We start from the raw sequence: 22,221 nt of genomic DNA, 5'->3' as shown, positions 1-22,221 counted from the left end.
TCAACAGTTTCAGACAGTGTTGTCTTTCCACAGCCAAATTGCTCATTATTGCATCTTTAATGAGAATTTGGCAGCTAGGGTTTCAGTTCTCTTTTCTAATGTACCCATATCAACACCTAATTATTTATATATCAGTGACTTATTGCTCATCAATTACGTGATTGATGTAATATATTCTTGATTATGTAGTCCCCTTAAAAGCCAGCTTAGCCCCAGTTACCAATCCTTTACTCTGGATCAACAATAATATTTGTCATTAGAGAAGCATGTATAGAAAGGCAGAATGGAGATGGTACAACAGAAACCTCCATATACATACTACCTTCACATGAAGAAATTAGATGCAGATGTAAGGTTTGGTGGTTTGTTTGTAAGCACAATCCAAGGTTTTTGTTGAAGACCAGTAACAGAATCCTTAATCCTGCTCAGTATGCTTTCCCTGCCATGTGCTCTGATGACTTCTACTTTTCTTTGTTGGAAAGATCAGTAGTATGTGACTTGAACAGGTCACAGTCACAGTTCAATACAAGATCCTATCAACCTGCCCAAGTGTATCATCCACTGCTATTATCCGAGTTTAATCTCATTTCCAGGACACATCTCCTTGATAAAATTTCTCAGATGTACACATCTTCCTGCCCAACTGACATTATATCCCTCCTAAATTTATTAAACGAGTTCTACCTGTCATCTCTCCCTGGCTTCTCTATTATTAATCAATCCCTTTCATCTGGGTGCATACAAGATGAAAAAAAAAAACAGCCATCATTTTTACGTTACTTAAAAAAACCCTTCCTGGATCCAGCGTTGGATGCAACATGTTCCAAAGTTATGTATTACTGTAATCACATTACATTTTTCAGTAATACACGAATGCAATACATTACCGCACTAGATTAAGTAATTAACTACAGTTAGGCCAGCCTTAACTACAGACCCAGATATAAACTGCTGTTCATTTCAACAATTCTTGAGCAAGTTGTTGCTCATCAGCTCTGTCAGCTAGTTGATGGAAACTACCCATATGGAAAAGAAATAGTAAAAACTCATGAAAGTGGCCACTTTCTCATTACTTTCATATATTGTTTTAGTAAGTATCCAAAACATACAAGTTTCATTATATAATTTTTCAAGGGATCTTGAAGGAAACTGTTTCCAGGGCCTAGTCCGTGGATCGGCTTCCTCCGAGGCGTGGACGTCTATCAGCAGAGAATGTACCTTCACCTATCAGCAGAGAATGTCCCTTAGTCTGTAACACAGTCAAATATATTCTCAAGTAATATTCAAGCATGCCATTCAGCGTGTTAGTACGAGCAGCTCGGGAGCAGCTTGGGAGAACAAGAAAACAGAGACTGCTTTAGATTGTCTTCCCAAATTGACTCAACTTTATTCACAAGTACAACAGTTTATATAGAGGGTAAAATTCATGAGACAGCAGATTATCAGTTTAAACCAGTACAGACCAAGATAAGGCAGCGTCTTCCTGCCCTTGGGTGAAGAAGCATCCTTTGTGTAGTTTATTAGTTCAGCTACAATTGTGATTATCTCAGCGACATATTTTCAAGGCACAAAACGAAGAGTTCTTACATTAGTGAAATCTGAAACAAACCATTTGGCCTTCAACAGGCGTCTAAAAGATTAAGAAACTAATGTAGCTGAGGGAGTGATCTCTGTGGTATTTCAACCTTGTACCAGCCTGTGATTCTCACACATCAATTCTTGGGTCAAAGAGAAAAATAACTAAAACAAAAGGGGCCTTATTGAATGACAGAGTTTTCCTGCATAATGTCACTATAAAACAATATCCAGTAAATGCTACCATGGTACTAAAATACCTAACAGATCTTATATCTGTTTTCACTCTTGTATGCTTTTCATACAAGTTTCACACAAGACAGATACAAACTTTATAAGATTTATATATATCTTTTCCATATGGGTATCTTTGATACATTTTGATAAGTGATATTCTTATGAACTTAGATCAAGATGAATATTGCATTTTAGTCCTGCTGTTTTTATCTGCAGCCTTTGACATCGCTTTTTCTCAGCTTCATCTGCATGACTGGTTCCACACTATTTCTTACCATTGCTATGCTGACAATATACTGCTGTACTTTTCTGTTAAGCCAACCAACCTCAGCAGCCTCTCAGTGAAGGCTTTTACAGACATTAGTGTCTTAGTTTCCTTCATCTCAGTCCTGGCAAAACTAAGACTCTTACTGAGAACCTTAAAATAGATTTGTATAGGTTAGCTTTTCCTTTGTTTCTCCCATTATTTTTGTCCATAGTATAAAATCAAACATGTACCTGGAAATGTGTATGTTGGAATGAATGTAAGACCATATATTTGACAGCAAGCACACTTGTCTTTAAAACATGGTTTTATTCCTGTTTTGTAACTATGTTTTTTTAAAATGGTAAATGGTAAATGGTCTGTATTTGTATAGCGCTTTACTTGGTCCTAAGGACCCCAAAGCGCTTTACACTATACACAATCATCCACCCATTCACACACACATTCACACACTGGTGATGGCAAGCTACATTGTAGCCACAGCTGCCCTGGGGCGCACTTATAATGTGATTTTTTTATTCATAACTTTTTCCATTAGCACAACACTGAAGAAAATATATTTCTTAAAGTCCAATAATACCACAGATTCAGAACTGAATCAACATTTCATAGATTATTTTAGAAACTTCAGAAAGAAAAAAAAAGAAAACCATCTCTTTTCTGAATGCTGCCACTTTCTGCCCTGTTTCTATATCCTGTTCACAAATGCATCGCTTGCGAGTAAGAATGTGTGTGACTATGTTTTGCTAGGAGAAGTACTCACTAGCTCTTTGCTGCCTCATTAGCTCAGTGCAGATGGATTTCCCTGGCCGCTATATTTTCCTGCATTTTCCTGTAGACAAACTCTTGCCATGGGGGATGCTAATATAATGAATTGGTCCCAGTGGGTTCTTGCACAGACACTTGGCAGCCCACAGGTAGCACATTTCCTCTCCAATGCAGGCCTTATTTCTTAACCTGGGACCCATATGACAAATTCATCCTCATTCTGGGACCAAGGCTTATGAAAATATATTGCTAATTTTGCTAGCGAAGAAGAGGTCATTTTGAGTTTTCTCATATTTTATTGATGGAGGACAGAAGGCAGGGAGTTCAACAATATCCTGGACAGAGGGATATAATAATGGTGATACACTTACCTACATAATCCTGCCAGGTATAAAAATGATAGCTCTGGCTATGAAATTTATCACATTTCTTTTACAGTTGCTGGATTCCTGCTGAATAAATAAAATTTTAACTCAGTGACTTAGTTATAAAGTCAGAACAGGAACATCCTCTTTTTAAAAAATCCTTGAAAATGTTCTTGAGACTTTAGCAAACAGATTAAACTTTTATGAACAGTAAATAATATTCAGACAGCCGTCACTAAGCTCAGCTTATTTAGCTTTAAGTTCAGAAACTGTGACTGCGTCTGAGAGCTCACCTGTCTCAAATGAAAAAAGCACACAGCATCGGTGTAGGTCTCGACTTATCTGTGTCAGGAATGAATAATAGTTCTGAAAAATTAATGAAGTTGTTGCTATGCCACATGCAACTCTCTTCCTTTGGAAACACTCATTGATCTAACGTGTGGTTTCGCAGAAGATGCTGGACTCAACACTAAATCTGAATTAATGGAAAAAAGGACAATTTTTAGTGCCTATAAATGACGGGGAAATTGGATTGCAGTCAGCCATTTTGCAACCAGAATATGTGTCATAGTTTAATGAGTCAGTCAGCCATTTTGGCTTCTGGAGACACGACTTAATCAGTCAATTAGAGCAGCACTTGATTAATATGGCTGGACTGGGAGCAACCTGCAGCCAAGAGAGAAAAGGGCTAGTGAATGAATAATCACCACCTGAGTGCCGGAGCACTGCTGCGTGAGTTATAATCATCAAAGATTAAAGGGGAAATAAACTCAAATTTTAAATATGGTCCTGGCTCTCAGCTTTGCATGATGATGAGCCGTAGCAATTTTTCTAAATGAGTGGCGAAGGAAAAAAAAAGTTCAAAGATGGTTATTTGGCAATTGAGCAATAATGATACCTCTGGGGGCTATAAGGAACAAAGTCATGAATAAAACAGGACTGGCTGTAATTCTTAACACTCTCCATGGCTTCCAAGAGGCCATGATTCAAGAAAATCGGACTATATGTTTCAATAATCAATATTTTATGAGCTACAGAGTCGTTTTCAACTGCCTTCAGCTCCTTTTTGGTCATCTGTGAACCGGAATACATCATCGTTGAGCTGGTGCCGCGGAGGGCGCTATTAGACTATCAAAGCTGACCGATTGCTAAAGTTGCCTCAGAGGCAGCATTGCTGAAAATCCAATATGTAACAGCAGAAGTTTAGTTGGAACTTTTATGCCTTCAAAACAGTAAGTTACAGCTTGTAGAGCTGGACCTGCATTGCTTGAACGCGGGTAATTTAAAGACTAAAAGAATTACAGTCTGCTGTTTCATCTCTATTAACATCCTCTAGAAGAACCATAATGTTATTATTCTGCAGTCATACTGGTGCTATTTGTTCATACTTGCAGCAAGTAATACTCCGTGTTTTACTTGAAGAAAAAAGTGTATTCTGGGAATTCTTGTTAGAAAAAAAAAACTTAAGCCCCATATCACATAATGTGTTTATGCTGGGTGGTGAAACTTTAGATTTCCAGTTTTATTGACTTCTGGAAAGCTTTTGAATATGCACAAGTACACAGATCCATAGGTAATCGTAGCTGGTTAATTGGTTTCTTTGTTTAGTTTAAATGCAAATTAGTTTCAATTAGACACCATAAACATGACTGTGCATTAACTACTATGTTACTAACAGCTGAGAGGCAGATGCTGTTTGGCTAAGTATAAAGAGAGCGTGCATAATTAGCCCAGTGCACAAAGGAGTTACATCACTTCCTGCGTTCACCATGTGGAATCAGAGAGCACTCACTAATCACATGTATAAGATGTAAATTGGATAATGTTATCTGTTGCAACGACATGTGTTCACACCTAGATGTTTATCATGTATGAACAGACTGATGACACACATTTTGGAGAAGATTCGATCATTTACATTTGACTCACACTATTTTTTCTGAGTATCCATCCATCGGTTCGCTTCCGCTTATCCTTCTCCAGGGTTGCGGGGAGCGCTGGAGCCTATCCCAGCTAGGTGAGAAGCAGGGTACATCCTGGACAGGTCGCCAGTCTGTCCAGTCAACCTATTTCCAATCAACCTATCCCCACTTATTTTCCCCACTAATTTAATGCTGCATTCAAAGAGAAATAAAAAGTCAAAATTCTGTACATTTTGTGCATTTTCATAAGCAGTCTTCATATCAGTAGGTTTGAAGAACCAAATATTGTAATTTTGCCTCGTTACACCACTGTCAGGGTTCCTGGGTGGTTTTCAGTTTTGTCATGTTCAGTTTATTTTTCACATCCATGTTTTTCACTTCCTGTTTTTTGTGCCAGCCTGTCTACCTGTGTATTGTGTTCCAGTTTATTCCATGCATCATTAGTCACTCAAGTTCAGCCGCGTACTCACCTGTCTCCAATCGTCGTCATCGTTAGTCTTGTATTTAAGCCCTCAGTTCCCGCCAGTCCTTCGTCTTGTCATTGATGTTGTCATTCCCGTGAGTGCCGTATGCGCAGTCAGCCATTCGTAGGCGGCATCCTTTGGAGGACCCGGCCTTCGTGGTCTACGTGCGCTTGGTCCTTCGAAGGATGCAGCCTACGTTTTGGGACACAACTTTTCAGTTGTCCAGTCAGTCAGTCGTCTTATGTTCTGTTCATTTCTCCATTATCTACAATAAATCACCAATTCTCACCTAGCAGCGAGTTCTGCGTTTGGGTCCTCTCTTCCTCTCATCCACACACACCCATGACAACCACCACACAGGATTTTAATGAAAAATTCTACCCTTTAATTTAAGATGTTTGACCAAAGTATTCCATTAACTGCTCCATTTTCACAGGATCATTTGTAACTTGAAAAACTAAATATTTTTAAACAAGATATTTTTTTCTGTTACATTTTCCTTTTATCAATAATTTATCACTGGCCCGATGATGCCCATACAAAGAACACGGTCAGGCCTTGAAGCCATATGCTCAAATCATAGCTTGTACTGGTCAGATCTAACACTTTACCTAAGAAAAACACAGATTCTTTAAGGCACTTGAGGACATGAAGAGAATTCATAAATGGCCATGTTAAACACGGCAGCCACATTCCCAGAGGAAAGGGTCATGTATGCTGAACTATAATAGGCAGTGGATAATTCTACCATGAAGGAAAATAAGTGTAAAAGTGTTTTCATCACTGAGCCTTGGACCAAGTCCAACCTCATCAGGAGGGTGAATTTATTTCAGAGTCAGAAATGCATTGGCTTTAATTTCACGCTGCACGCATTTTGATACCAGCAAAAGGAGAGGGCAGAAAGGAGGGACAGAGAGAGAGAGAGAGAGAGAGAAAGAAGTACAGAGAGAAAATATGAAGTTTAATTTTCTGCCAAAAAGAATTAAAGTTGATACACTTACAAACAAAAGAGGGAAAATAAGATAAGGGGACAGGGGGAATGGAATAAACACTTTATATAAATTCGGAGGAGGTAATTGGAATTTTGTTTTGGAAATAATTTAATTCATTCAGAATTTAATGTTTGGCTTTGTATAACCCGTCTTCATGAATGCTGCAGTGCTTGTAAAATGTCTCCATTTTATTTCTGGATGTAGACTCAAAGGAAGACTATTAACAGAAGGAACTGGTACTTTAAGAAAAAAGAAATACTTTGTTGTGAGCCTGTATGTGTGTGTGTATTTTTAGCTCTTATATTGGAGAGAAATGCTCCGTTTTAATCTCTTGGATGTGCCATGCCTCTTGGTGTCTTACATTTGGCCACTTTTAGCATGGTGATACTTGCCAGGTAAGACTCTGCCTGCGCACTGAGCTGCTGGGTGTTTTACTTGTGGCCTTTGGTCTTTTTGCATCGTGTCCAAAGCTTTTCTCCATTGTTTGCACGAGTATGACATGCAAAAGGAATTAGTGTAAAGGTGTATTGTGACTTTAATAAAAGGACTCTATCATGATTTTGTGTAGCCTGATAATATATACCAATCACTGACAGGTGAAGTGAATGACACTGACCATCTCTTCCTCATGCACCTGTTAGGTGGTGGGGTATTTTAGGGAACAAGTGAATTAGAAGCAGGAAAAATAAAACTGAATAACCGAGATGGTGTATTAGCAAAGTCACTGTTTAACTGGTTTCTTATGTACTAATCTGCAAAGGCAGACTGTAACAAAGCAAAAATAGTTTGTTACTAGAATTTTCAGCTATCTGCACTTTATTTGAATATTTATTTTTCTCGCAACTTTAGCTATTATACATTCTAAAACAGATATCTGTCATTTCCATCCCTTGCATTTTCAAAAAAGGTTCGTTAGTTTAGGTTTAAGCCATTTCAGGGGAGTTATTTCCTCTCCCTGCAAACCTTCAAACATCAAACCAATTTAAATTAAAATTGACAGAACAATAACACATAAACAACAGTGTTATTGGTGTATCCATAACCACTGCTTATCACACAAAAGATGCAAGACACAAAAGCATATCATTTCTGTATCATTTATTGTACGAAGGTGTTAAAGTGGGTTGGAATGATCCAGAATTATGTTTCTTTGTACAGATTTAAATGAAGTTGCAGTCACAGTACAGCTCCAGCATTTAGCTGGAGCAACAGAAGAGGAGCAATCTTTTTTTAAGGTAAGGTAATTTCAAATGCAACATTTCTAACAGCTCAACAAATACCAGCAAACACACAAAGTGTTTCTGTGCAAACTGTGACACAGTGTGTCTGCTAGCTAAAGGTAATGCTGTATTACTCAGGGAGAGAAAATAATGTGAGATGAGGAAGAAGAGAGATTACATTAGAAGGTAAGGAACGTGCAGTGATATTTGATAAACTGGAACTGTAAAGCTTACATCTAATGTCCTCATTTAGTTTAGTTTAGTTTTCTGTTTTTCCTGTCAGATAGAGGATCCATACATGACATGAGGTTGAAGTTAATTTTCTCAAATTGTGAGTGTCCTGAAAAAGAAACTGAAGTATATTAACTTTTTGTTATTTAAAGGTTGCATGAAAACAAAGCAAAGTGCACAAGAGGTTGATTTTCAGCACTGTGATGAAGTTTAGTATATAACAGTAATGCACTATGTTGTAAGGCAGTTGTGATGTTCATGGTTACTGGTAGGTTACATCAAAGCAGATATCATCATTTAAGTGGATAATGGAGATTAGATTAACTCTATATTTATACCACCTTTGTAATATCTAGGATGGGACCATGTGCCATAATGTCTTCCTGCTCTAAGCCAGAATGCATAATTCATGTAATTTAACACTCAATAAGGAGCAGTGATCCTGCCCAGGTTCTGGCAAGTTATAGGAAGTTTGAGATCATTGACTGGGATCTGATAGGTGGGGAAGCAGTGGTTTTGGATGTGTGCTGGTGGGTAGAGGAGGGTACAGCCTCAGTCCTGATAGTTGGAGGACAGTGATGGAGGAGAAATGACAATGGCTGATAGTTGCTGGGTGATTGAGCATTTACAGTCATGATAGCAGGCTTGTTAGCACGTTGGGAGCTGTTCATATACTTGTTTGGGGGTTGCTTGAGCCTTCAATTGTCCAGTATGGTTCCTTTCCATTTTTTCGACTTGGTGCCAGAATGGCCATCTTTTAAATGTTTGCAGCAGTTTGCTCTAGCAGCACTGCCATATTGTGCTGTTTTGCATTTTTCACACATGCTGACAAACTTGATGATGACAGTTAGAATATATTCTAATATCACAAAAATTAGAAAATGGCTTAATAAATCCAAAGATGCCACAAATGCTGTCGCTCTTATAAAGCAACTGCAGCCTTTCGCCTCGAGATGATGTCTTCACTGGGTGTTTTGACCCTTAACTGTGACACCCACCATGTCACCAGTACATATCATTTGTTGTGTGTGTGTGCTTTTAGAAGCTGATAGTAGCTCTTAAAAATGCACACAGCTCTTGGTATTGTTCACGTAAAGAACAAACAACAAAACGAACACCAATAAACTAACATTTAACAAAGTATTTTGAAAATAATTTCCCAGAGGACCTACTGAGTTGAGCATCCATTCAGCTATCCTTTTTTTTGAAAACTTACCTAACATCCTAGTTAGTCACTGGGAAACTTTGTGTGGACCAATAGAGAAGATGCTAACAATCCCCACCCCTTCGGCTCTCCAGTCTCCAGCTGAATTGAAACTGGCCACTTGACAAACCAAAAATCCCTCAGAAAAAAGTACTTTAGGCTCTGTTAGAATTTTCTCTTTCTTAGCTTGCAGCAGTCTGCTGTCTGCTTTACAGTACCTGCCAAAAGCAGAGAAACTGCTGCATATAAGCATATCAATACAATACAGGCACAGAGCGTCACTTCATTCATGTGATTATTGCACAGATGATAAAAAAGAAGTCTTAGACATTACATAAAAAAATTCAGCTTGGTTTTTAAAAGATCCTCAAATCAGCCATTGACTCAATGTTTCTTTTTTTTTTTTCTAGACAGAGGCCTAGGGATGCTCTAAAAATGACAACTGCACGGGAAGCTTGTTGCACAGCTGAGTCACCGCTCTGCTGCTTGTGTGTGGGAGATGTATATGCAGGGCAAAGGTAAGCAGACTGCAGAGCAGGTACCTCCCATAAACACACACGACCTGGCAATGTGTCACAAAAAGTATGGCATATTTAGCAGTAGCTGATTGTCTGTACCCTGTGATAGACTGGAGACATGTCCAGGGTGTGCACTGTCTCTTGACCCATGTCAGCTGGGATAGACTTCAGTGCCCCCGCAGCCCTGGGGATAGTTGGATACGTGGTTAAGAAACTGAATGGATTCTTTCCTGATTTTCTAGGATGTAAGGATATTTATGCATGGTTAAATATTTCTTTGTTGTACTGATGCTTCATGGGGATGTTGGAAAGCCCGTTTATTCCCCCCTAATGGTGCCACATTTGTAAGGAAGATGCATTTGTGGGTTGAGCAGCAACGTTGAGTATGTGGGTTGCGACAAAAAAACCACTTGCCAGATCTTCTCTGCTGGTGCCAAACAGCTTATTCTGCTATTGACTCTTTTTTTGGAGCTTCTAGTTCCCCGTGTGCTGACACATATCACCTATAAATAATCACTGAAACACTAAGTGCTATATCATATAACCTTTTTGATATTTTTTGCCTGGAGCATTGCATTTGGACCCAAAACCATTTTAGCTATAACAGCATTTGAAAATGATGAGAACAGTTGGGAAGTAAAAGAACATTTGCTAAAATTTCCCTTTGGAGAGATTTGTGTCCTGTGAGGCACCAGAATTTTTTTAGACATCCTAAACCAAATAATTAGGAAATAAATGTGTTTTTAATTAAATTTGTTGGGTGTTAAAAAGGTTTTCCACACCTCATAGAAGAAAAACCCCACTTTCTTAGAGTGGACAGGTTAATCTAGCACACATTGGTGCGATAGTGGACTGGACGACACTAGCATAGATTTTACCAGCTCTTATTCTGGAGAGGTTGCTTATGTAATCTGGGCCATTTCTGCTTTATCAGTGATCAGAATGGATGATGCAGACATTCTGGCCTATTAGTATGGTACTACAGGCACTTAGGTAAAGTACCTGTAGTACAATTAAGGGATTGATATCAGGGATAAGAGTCATTTATTGATCTGATAACCTTTGAAGCAGCTGTACACAGTTAACATATTAACACTATAGGTGTATGAGGTGAAATCATTGTCCCTTAAAACACAATGTGCTGCGAACATTGATTTTGACTATTGTCTGTGTCCAGCAAATCTGATAAACCTCTTCAGCAGTTAAATGTGCCACTGTGTTCAGAAATGAGCCATTATCCTTATCTGTATGAGGGCTGATCATCTTCACTAAGTTTAAGCAGATAATAAGAGTTAAATGAAAATGCCATAAAACCAAAATAGTGAAATAGACGGTGCTTTAGGTTTGCCACTATGCATGCATCCACATCCAAACCATGTGCAGGTATTGGATACATTGTTAAAAAGAGAATGTTGACTAAAGTAACCTTTAATCACTAATTTAAATATGATTTAATTAGACACAATCAAGATATGATCTTCTGCAAGGCTCTACTCTTCTTTACCAGTGCCCTGGTAACCCACTGCTCATCGAGCATGTGACTCTGTTACAGAAAAGGCCCAAGTAAATGTCATGTCTACATGTCGCTCTTTATTTGCAACTCAACATGCTGGATTCTTGAGATAAACTTAAAAACGTTTTGTATCAAGTTCTGTAATTTTAGGTAATTTGTAAGAAAATAGCAGAGCAAACGATTAGCCTGTTAACTTTGCAGCGAAACAGAGAGGCCATCAAAGGGTGCCTGCAGCCTGTAGAGCAAGCAGCCCTTTGCTGACTGAGCACTCAGCAGTCACAAGCATGCATCCTGACACATAAAGGCAGACACTGAAACCATCGCATCGTAATGTGCCTCTATCTTTACGACATGTTCATATTGAATTTGTGCTACAAACTATGTGGTGGCATGAGGACGATGATGGATGACTTACAAAACCGAGTCCGTCATGGAGATGCATGTTACATGCACAACTGAGAAAGCAATTACGGCAGATATAATTCTCACATATACACAAATGTCAACCCGCTAGTGTCGTTCCTCTTCATCCGACTTCCCCTGCCGGTCTGTGTCTCCTTCACTGCCACTTCCTTTTTCAAATATTTGAACAACTCAAGCAACACCGTGGGTATTTGATGTGATTCATTCATTCAGCAGACTCAGAAAGACATGCAGCAGTGTATGAGAAGGATACATGGAGAGTGATTACACTTAAAGAAAGCCGTGCCCTTTATATTTGTAATGTAAGTTTCTTTGAAGGTCGACTAAATGGTTTAAAGAAATGTTTGTACACTGCGTTTAAAGCACTTTGTTCATTTGCCTTTGCATACGTGAACTTGGGTGACGTCCCATTCTTAATCCATAGGGATGAGATGTGAGACAATCCTTTGCAGCTATAACAGCTTCAGCTCTTCTGAGAAGGCTTTCCACAAAGTTTAGGAGTATGTTTGACCATTCTTCCAGAAGCCAAACCCTGATGTTGGATGAAACGCCCTGAAATGCAGTCTCTGCCCTAATTCATCCCAAAGATGTTCCATCAGGTCACAACTCTGACCTTCCTTATCGAGCTTGTTCAACCGCGTTTTTATGGACCTAACTTAGTGGGCTGGTAGACAGTCATGGTGGAACAGGAAGGGGCCATCCCCAAACTGTTCCCACAAAGAAGAATGAAATTTTCCGAATTGTCTTGGTATGCTGAAGGAGTTCCTTTCACTGTAACTTAGGGACCAAACCCAACTCCTGAAAAACCTCCCCACACCACAATCACCCCCAGCTGTTTGTAGAAGCAGTCTGCATGCCTACGTGCTTGATTTTATACAACTGAGGCCATGGAAGTGATTGGAACACCTGATTTGGATGTGGTGAGTGAATACTTTTGGCAATATAGTGAGGTTAGTGAGCACTTAAATTGCTTCACACCAGGAAAGGAATGTAAGAAGGTGTTGATTACACGAAAGGTGGCAGGCTCCATCAATTACTCAAACAATAATAATGATAATAATAAAGTTGCAGCTTGCTCGTCTTCTAACAGAGAGAAGGAAAAAATCCCCCACTGCTGTGCCCCACCTTGCTACTTTTGACCAACTCCCCTCTTTTATTTTCTCAGTGCAGTATTCCTGAGCTCTAATACAGAATTAGGACACCCTCCCCCCAAAAACGATGTCTTGCATACACAAATCATCTACTGACTGGTTCTATTTCCAATGAATAAAACACTAACTTGTCTTTACTGTGACATCTGTGAGATGTTAATTCATAAAGCAACTCAATAAAAGGTCCAGGATTCAGGGAGCCTATAAACACACCAAAAAACAACCCTATTTCTTTCTCCCGTCTTGGCTGTGCGCACACACACATGAACTCACACAAATGCACACACACACACACACACACACACACACACACACACACACACACACACACACACACACACACACACACACACACAATTTGCTAAGGCAGACAGTTGTTGTTTTAACCCATGTAGGCATACACACACACAGGCTTATAGGATACTTACGCTCACACTCCTTATGAGACTTGAGATGACTGTGTTGCTATAGTAACATGAGTAGTGAGATACATGGAGCATCTTGTTTGGTCACTGCCCTTTTCAAAGAATTGTCCCCCGAGGCACTGAAATGAGAATGTAGCCTAAAGATGTGGACTATATAGGACTGCAGCAGCTATAGAAAAGATCTGAACATGTTGAACTCTGTGTGTGTTTGTGTGTTCAACTCTCTGGCCTCAGTGCATTAAATAAGTACTTGTTCAATGCGGCTTGGACACAGTGTAACTCGTGGATTTGTAGACACAATTTACTGATTTTACTGTCCCCTAAAACATCACATGCAGGAAATCATTAAGTACCTGTTTTAAAAAGGGTACAGAGGACTGAAAAGTTGCTCTATGGATACAGTGTGTGTGTAATTGTGCCCGCTCAAGACGAGACTATGGGGAAGAGACATATTGTGGCAGATTACAGGTTGCAGCTTTTGTCCCAAAAAAATATGAGCAAGTAACTGAAGTTATTTGATACAGGAGCCATTGACAAAATAAATAAATAAATGAACAATAACCCGTCAAACTATCAGAACCTTTCCAGCTCATTTTTCCTCACACTTTCAAAGGCCTGTTTGAGTGGAAAGACTTTGTTTTAGGATTTAGGTTAGACCTAGGTTCATGTTAGGGTTAGGATAAGTCTACTCTACTGAGCAATTATTCAACATGCCTATTTCACCCATTTATACTTTTTTCTGCATCTAATTGTTTTCTATCTAACGTTCTGAAAACATTAATATGGTGACGAATGCATTAGAGAGCAACCTGGGGATCAGTATCAAGGATACATAGGTTTGCGTACTGGTGCAGCCAGGGATTGAACCACCAACCTTCCAAATATTCAATGACCTACTCTGCTTTATAAGCTGCAGCCACCCAGGCCTAAGGTTACGAGGCATGGAGATGCTTGACTCTCAGTTTGTCATAGCAGAGGCTATGCCAGTGAATTTTCTCAAAAAGGCTAAACAAGCATATATGTATGAGCAGGCCCCTCAAGATAGGTAGAAAATGTACAGACGGACATCCAGAAATTACTCAAATAATTAGGTGTGTTCTTTAGACTGTAATTAGATGCAATTGTCATGCAATTCCTTCTTAGTCGAATCTATCTTGCAGTATCAGTTGGTTAGCCTTGGTAAAAGTGCATTTTTGCATGCTGTTTTTGAGCATTTGAAAATAGGTTGAAGAGATTGAGCATCATATGAAACATCACATTTGATTGTTTATGTAGCGTTTCTGTCTCTAAAGATTCCTTGTGTTCCATTTGTAATGTGGAGCTACCTCAGTGTTAAGTGGAAGCTGTTGCAGCAGCTTGTTTACACAGCACAAGTGGTGTGTCAAATAAAATAGGTACATCATTTTGGGGAAATTCATCATTTGCATCGGAGTCATGTTGCAGTGTACAATTAGTCCCCAATTCAAAAGACACGGAGCATTATGTGACGTACTCCGGTGATCTGTGAGCCACAATCAGTCACCTGTTCCAGATTAACTATCACTGTCTGAATCAGGGTGTGAATGCTTTCATTTTGCAACAACTTTCAAGCAAATGACATTAAATTACTTCTTTTCACTGAAAATCCACTAACACAATTAATGTGATACATTTACTGTGTATTTGCTGTACTTCACTATGCCCTTATAACACAGCAGTGGCATTTCAGTTCTGTCAACATGACTATCATTAATGGTGTGCGAGAATTGAATTTTGGAATCTGTAGACTGATTCATGATTGAGTGGTTCTGAGGCTGTAAATCAAGTCTGGCAGGATAACAAATAAATTGCATCAATATTCAGTTGTTCACCTTGCAATTTAAGTCCTGTCTGAACTGTGGGATTATGTAAAGAGACAGATCGTTAGGATGTGAAGGTCGTGGCAGTGCATTGTTGTAGTGAGTCATACTGTCATGCAGAAGCCGACATCCTGCAAATTAATGTTTGTATTCATCATAACCACCATCTTTCTCCTGCCTTAACAAATCTGGGCGTGTTTACCATGAGCACAGCAAGCTTTAGATATTTTAGCCTAAATTCTGTAGTTCTCGTGTGATTTGTAGTACATGCATCAGCTTTTTGCTTTATTGTCCAGTACTAATTAACATTGTTTTGCAATAGCGATAACAGAAGCCCTTTCTTTATATCATATTCAACTTCTCTCATGTCCTGGGTCCAGAGGGGATTACTTCTAAAGAAGACTGAGGTATGCTGACAAGTCTTGGTCTTCAATCTTAGAAATATGGCTCTCTATACTATCTATACTATATTTATATCTGTCTAGGTCCTCAGTCATCTTGGTCATGATAGTCTTAAGAGCCTGAACAGATGACGAGTGGACTTCTTTAGGTTTTTTGGAAGACGTTTCACCTCTCACCCAAAAAGTTTTGAATCAGAAAAGGTGGAGAGTCTCAGGTAATTAAACCTTAATAGGGGTTCTCCTTTAGGAGGTGGTTGTTGACCCATTATTAATCATATGCGTCATCACAGGAGCAAATGTGAGAAAAAAAGGCATGGGTCATTACCACTAAAGGTTTTTAACCACCCATTACAGACCTTCCATCGGTTGGTTTCAGAGCTGAAGAAGCCTCTTGGATGAAAGGTGAGACATCTTCAAAAAAAAAACCTAAAGAAGTTCAGCTGCCTTCTTTTCTAGCTCTTAAAATAACTATATGTATTCGTGTTGAACAAATATAACACTCCAGAGCAGATTATATTTAGAGTTTTGGTTTAAAATCAGCTTTAAAAAATACCACATGGATGTAAGATATTTTCTAGATGAGATTTTCCATGATCATTACGTTGAAACCAAGCACACCATTGTTTTTCTTGTGACATTACCAATAAGTTTGATGTGTCACATGGCCCTCTTCCTATTGAAAAAACAAAAGTTGTATCCAAGATGGCCGACTTCTAAATGGCCACCATGGTCACCACCCATCTTGAGGAGTTTGCCCCCTCACATATACTAATGTGCCACAAACAGGACTTTAATATCACCAACCATTCCCATGTTATTACGGTGTATCCATATAAATGGCCCACCCTGTAGTTTGTCTTTGACTGTATATATTTTCTCTTTTGTTTTTCCTGGGTTCTTTATTTATAGCAAACTCTTTTTCTTTGTTAAATAATTGTACCAGTCGTGAGTCGTTCTGGTGACAGACCTCATTGTTGTAGCCTTTCTAGCAGTCGTAATAGCTCTGAATAGATTTTCTGTGATTACAACTGATAAAATGGCGTACACCACATGGCCAGTGGTCATGCCTGGCAGAAACACAATGGATTCAAAATTCACTGCAGTCAAACTAGAGACAAAAGGTTGACCTGCAGAATCTTTATAACTTGTCAAATAAACACAAAGATAACAATCTTAATAATGTTTAGCTTAGTCCTAAACTTCATTAAGCATTTTCCAGGGTGTAAATGTGTAGACAGTTCTTTTAAACAGACCGTCAGTCTGACAGGCAGAAATACAATTCAAGAGAAAATGCAAAGAAGGGTAGCAGTGAAATCATGAATTCTTCATAAGGTGTTACAGCTCAATATTAAGAAGGTGTTGTGGTGACACTGTGCACCCAGTGCATAGCTAGCAGGTTTATATGAATGCAGGCTGTGTGGGTGGTGATGCACTGTGGTCGATAGGATTCACACCGGGCCTTCAATATCACAGCATCACGCAGTCTCTTCAGCTCAAAGCTCCATCTTAACAGAGGTAATCATTTATCCTCTGTGGATCCACTGAAATGACTGTCTGTCTCCCACACACACACACACACACACACACACACACACACACACACACACACACACACACACACACACATTAGTTCGGTTCTCCCTCTCCCCTGTGACACCATCTCAGATAGAGTGATGAAATGATTTTCTCCTCCAGTGCTTTTCAATTCACATTAGGGGGAATATTGTGCACCCCCCTTTTTAAATGGCTACAGGTAAATCAAACTATATTGGGTGCACTGAAAGCTAACCCTTGTTACTTTATCCGTACGATCTACAAAGAGGCAGATATGTGATTGCATGTAAGTGCAATGGGAATGCAAAGCCTATATTTGATTTATTTTCTCTTGAATCTTAGAGGATGAAATATTTTAGAATATTGCTAAAACAGTGAAAGTGCATTTGCCGCATACATTTACATCGTCTTAATGGATGCTGCATTTGAAGACAGCAATCAAGTCTGCCAGCAGCTATACCAATGTTCTTTTCTCGTTTCAAAGTTTGCTCGGATGGGGAGCTAGCACGGCTTCATTAGCAACAATTTATAGCGGCAACAACAAACCCACACGTACACACAAACTCAAAGAAGTCAGAGTTTCCTGTTAAAAATGCCTGCAGTAAAACCCTTGAACAAATAGCTCTCCAAACAAGAACAAAGCACTACAAAGCAAATCAACGGTTGATGCCAGCTTAATGACATCTGGGAATTAAATCACTTTCGAGAGCTGCAGTCAGGTAACTCAAAAAAGAAAAAAAGAAAAAAAAGAAATACAAACAAACTCTGCATTTCAAACTGACGGCACATACCGAACACATTTCTTCTCCTTCAGCTTCCACCTGCCACTGGATTGATGTCCTGACAGCTGTTTTTGTAGTCCTAAAAATAGTTGAGAATAGCTTTGTTTTGGCCCGAAGATCAGCACAGAACTTTAAAAACTGCAGTCTACAATTGACACAACATTTAATGCAGCTTTCTTGATTTCACTCACACGTTTTTTTTCTAGCGATTGATCCTGAAGTAGAAGTAGTGGTTGCATGAAGCAGTGTCTTGGAATAAGTTGGGTTTTTGAATTTTTTTTTCAGCTTCACATAATAAAAGTTTGCCTTTAGTCCAGCAAGATGTCTGTGAAGGTTCTCAGTCATCCAGGTCATCGTAGTCAAAGGAGCTTGCAAAGAAAAGCGTCTGGACTTCTTTAAGTTGCTTGAAGACGTTTCACCTCTCATCCGAGAAGCTTCTTCAGTTCTAAGGTCAAATGGTGGAGAGTCCCAGATATAAACCTAGTGGGAGTGACCCCCCACAGAGGGACAAAAGGACCCCCTGATGATCCTCTAATCGCCTGAGCCAAGGTGTGAAACTGGGTGTGGGTCCCAATAAGCCAGAGTTTCGGGTGAGTTCATTGTGAAACCTGGCCCCACCTTATCATGCGAATTCCTGAGGTCAGATGGCCCAGGATGTGAGTGGGCGTTAAGGCGTCTGGGAAGGGATCTCAAAACTGGATTATAGATGGCAGAGAGTTGGTGTCGTAAACCCCCGCCTCTGTTCAAAGATGGTCGCTCACAGTGGACATAGATGGCTTCTTTCACTCCTCTTTCAAACCATCTGTCCTCTCTGTCCAAAATGTGAACATTGGCATCCTCGAAAGAGTGTTCTTTATCCTTAAGGTGCAGATGGACTGCTGAGTCTTGTCCTGTGGAGGTGGCTCTTCTGTGTTGTGCCATGCGTTTGTGAAGTGGCTGTTTAGTCCAGCAACTAAGTCTTCAACTCTGCAACTCTGGGTCCACATTATCCACACACTATGATATAGCCAAGATGGGAATTATAGTCTTACTAGAACCCTGCACAGGCTTCTATAAGATTTATATAATTGAACAGATTTGCTAAGAAGTCAAGCACAGCTGCAGTGCACATTTCCTGTGCGCCTGCAAGTCGCTTTGCAGCCCACCTCCACAACAGCTGCTCCTTTTGTTTTGGATCTGACTTAAAGAGTAGCAGACCTCTTACATGGATGCACATGGAAAGGCAGGCAGGAATGATTATTCTGTCTTATGCAGTCATGCACGTAGAATGGAATGGCAGAACGAAGCCACACTGCCAAAATATAAGTTACTGCAGCTGGAACTAACAATAGTCCCTCAACTACAGTGGTGCTGACTGAACTGAATTCTCTAAGGCAAGTATAATGATCTCCAGGGTAATAGTGCCAACTAGTAATTGATCATCTCAGTACAATTTTCAAATATAGCTGACTCAGAATTAAAGATATGCCAATGACAAAAAGAATGAAGGCTTCTCAGTCCAACAAACTTCCTCCCCCATTGTTTCCCTAATGAGTTTTCCCTAAGCTACATAACAAGGATTTTGTTGTTGCTTAAGTCAGCCTTACAAATTACAGCATTGTCCTTGTAGACATCCATGTGAGCATATATGCACTTGACTGTGGAGCATTCTGATTCTTAGTTTAGTGGATGTAACGTTTCTCACAACTGGTTTGTTGTGAATAGTGTTCATATTAAACTGATGTGTGTGTATATATTTACACACATTTTAACTTCATGCAGGTATTATTCATTTATGTTTGGATGTATCTCCAGTTCACCTGAAGGACCTCCAAAGGTTACAGCTTTCACTACCCTACACGCTTTAACTACTCTGGAACAGCTCTATGTGGGTGTCATGGTGTAGGAGGATGGAAGTGATATTATTTGTCTGACCACAGAACAGTTTTCCACTTTGTCTCAGTCCACTTTAAATGAGCTTTAGCCCAGAGACAACAGCAGTATTATTAGATCGTTTACACATATGGTTTCTTGTTTGCATGACAGAACTTTAATCTTCAATTGTAGATGTGACTGAAATAGATGCCAGAAATCACTGTCTGTGAACACGGATCACAGACAGTGATTTCTGGACGCGTTCCCGAGTCCATGCAGTGATTTCCAACACAGAATCATTCCTGTTTTTAATGCAGCGCCTCCCGAGGGCACAAAGATCACATGGATCCAGTACTCATTTCTCCAGTTCTCAGAATCTCCAACATTTTTGGAAATGTTACGTTAAACGTTGCTAATAATGCAACAAATCATTTTATTTGAATGAATTTTCGGAAGCACTTGAAACTATGCATTTAACTATATTCAGCAGTTCATTTTGGAATTAAGGCACGGCGGGACCACAGATCTGTTTTGAGCCATCTTTATTCAACATATGTCACACCACCACAACACCCATCAACCCCTGAGTCCAGTGTAATTACCCATAGTTCTCTGTGTGACATCTGTTCATCTGATAAGCCTCGGGTTCATCGATCTCTCTTAAAAAATCAGTCAGCTCTGAGAAATTGGCGTGGATCTCTGGCATGAAATGACCGGGCTTGGCCCGTTGGCTGAGGCTTGTAAAAGTCTGTCTGTGTGTGCACAGGCTAAAGAGCTGAAGTGCAATTTAAACAGTGTTAGCTGCTACAAACTGTCACTGTGGGGTTCAGAGTTTGCTTTTTATTACAAAAAAGAGAGAGAGCAGCTTAAATATGAGCGATGCCACATTGTACCGCATCTTCAATATGATTTGAGGGTAGGAGCTAGTGCAACAGGACTGAATGAATGTCTGATTCTCTGTTTGTTTTAAATATAGGCACCCAGACAGTCCTCGTCACAGGTCTTGTTCAAGGCACATCTGGCACTGCGGTTGCCTGCCTGAACATTTGCTGTGTGTACTCATCCACAAAATTTGGATTTTCTGGAAGTTATGCAAACAATTCACGTCCCTGTGAAAACAAAAACAGCAAAGAGAGCATTCAGAGGTGGAATCACAATTTTAGCTGATCATAACATGACTGATCTAGAAAAGTGAGAACAAGGGGAGTGAGAACACATTTTTATATATGTAAGAATTAGTTTTCACTCAAATCTAAAATACTATTTAGTCTAGTATAAACATAGCATGAAAGAGCAATAATGTATTGTATGGATATTGTGTAGCAGGAGTTTTCCCAGTATTCACGCAGGACTTGCGTATTTAGATAAATCCTTCTGCATTTTGTTAAGCATTTCAAACCCTTTCACAATAATACATCTGATATACATCCAGAGCAGAGCTGTGAGGCATTAAAGTAGGAAGGAAGAAAAAACACTGCACAGGAAAGACAGGCAAGTTAAGAGAAAGAGAGATTGCCACCTTCAATTCTCTGCTGAGGGATAAAGAGATCGCTACCCTCCATTTCACAAGTCTGTCCCTGATGAGCTGGTTTAGTCGGTTCTGTTTAGTGATGGGCCAGCCACAATTACGGGCAATCCACTTAACTGGTGACAGCTTCCCTAAACGTGATAAATTACACTGGCGGGCAGAAATAACATTCTAAACTTTGGTTTGATGAATTTGGTCTCTGTTTGGTTCCAAAACTTTGCAAGTTAATGAGTGAAGTCCCACAGCTCCCGAGCTTTTAATTGGTGTATTTTGTTGTGAGTGGCTATTCTGAGGTGTGTTAAAGACACATCTATCTATCTATCTATCTATCTATCTATCTATCTATCTATCTATCTATCTATCTATCTATCTATCTATAAATTAATTAAAAGATAATTGCACAAAAATCAAAAATCAAAGATTAACACATTTAAAGGCAAATTGATTAAATTATCCAAATAAAATTGAGTGAATTACAAAGTAAAAGATTATTAACCTCTTTAATATTTCAAAAAAATGGATTTACTGAAATAAAAGAAAACAGTCAAAAGTGAGCCAAAGTACACCAATTAATAATAAATAATGGATTTTTTTTTCTTCAATGAATCTGAAAATGCACTTTGAAAAGAGGCACGGATGTCTGAAACCACCAGAATTAAGAATACAGCGTTTGATCAGACATTTTAAAGGTCAGTCCAATTTCATCATTTGCTTTTTCTCATCCTTTAAGCTGTTTGATTTTCTTAGCCATTTAGCTGCCCCTTCCAGTCCCTCCATTTTCCTCTCCGTGACACACGAATCAGAGAGGGCCACTCGCTAATTTACATTACTTTTTTTTCCCTTTACGTCATTTTACCAAGGGCTTAAGTGTCAAAGGAAGGGACGATAACTACCAAACCTAACAATCATAGTGTGACAAAAAAAAAACCCAAAAGGTGGGGTCCTATTATTTACCACAGATGCTATGTGATTATTCTTGGTAGAATTTAAA

Source organism: Copadichromis virginalis, linkage group LG20, assembly GCF_057382275.1.
Source record: "Copadichromis virginalis isolate Kocher_CV1m ecotype Utaka linkage group LG20, C_Virginalis_male_GT1.1, whole genome shotgun sequence".
Classification (NCBI taxonomy): Eukaryota; Metazoa; Chordata; class Actinopteri; order Cichliformes; family Cichlidae; genus Copadichromis; species Copadichromis virginalis.
This window is presented reverse-complemented; position numbering follows the sequence as displayed.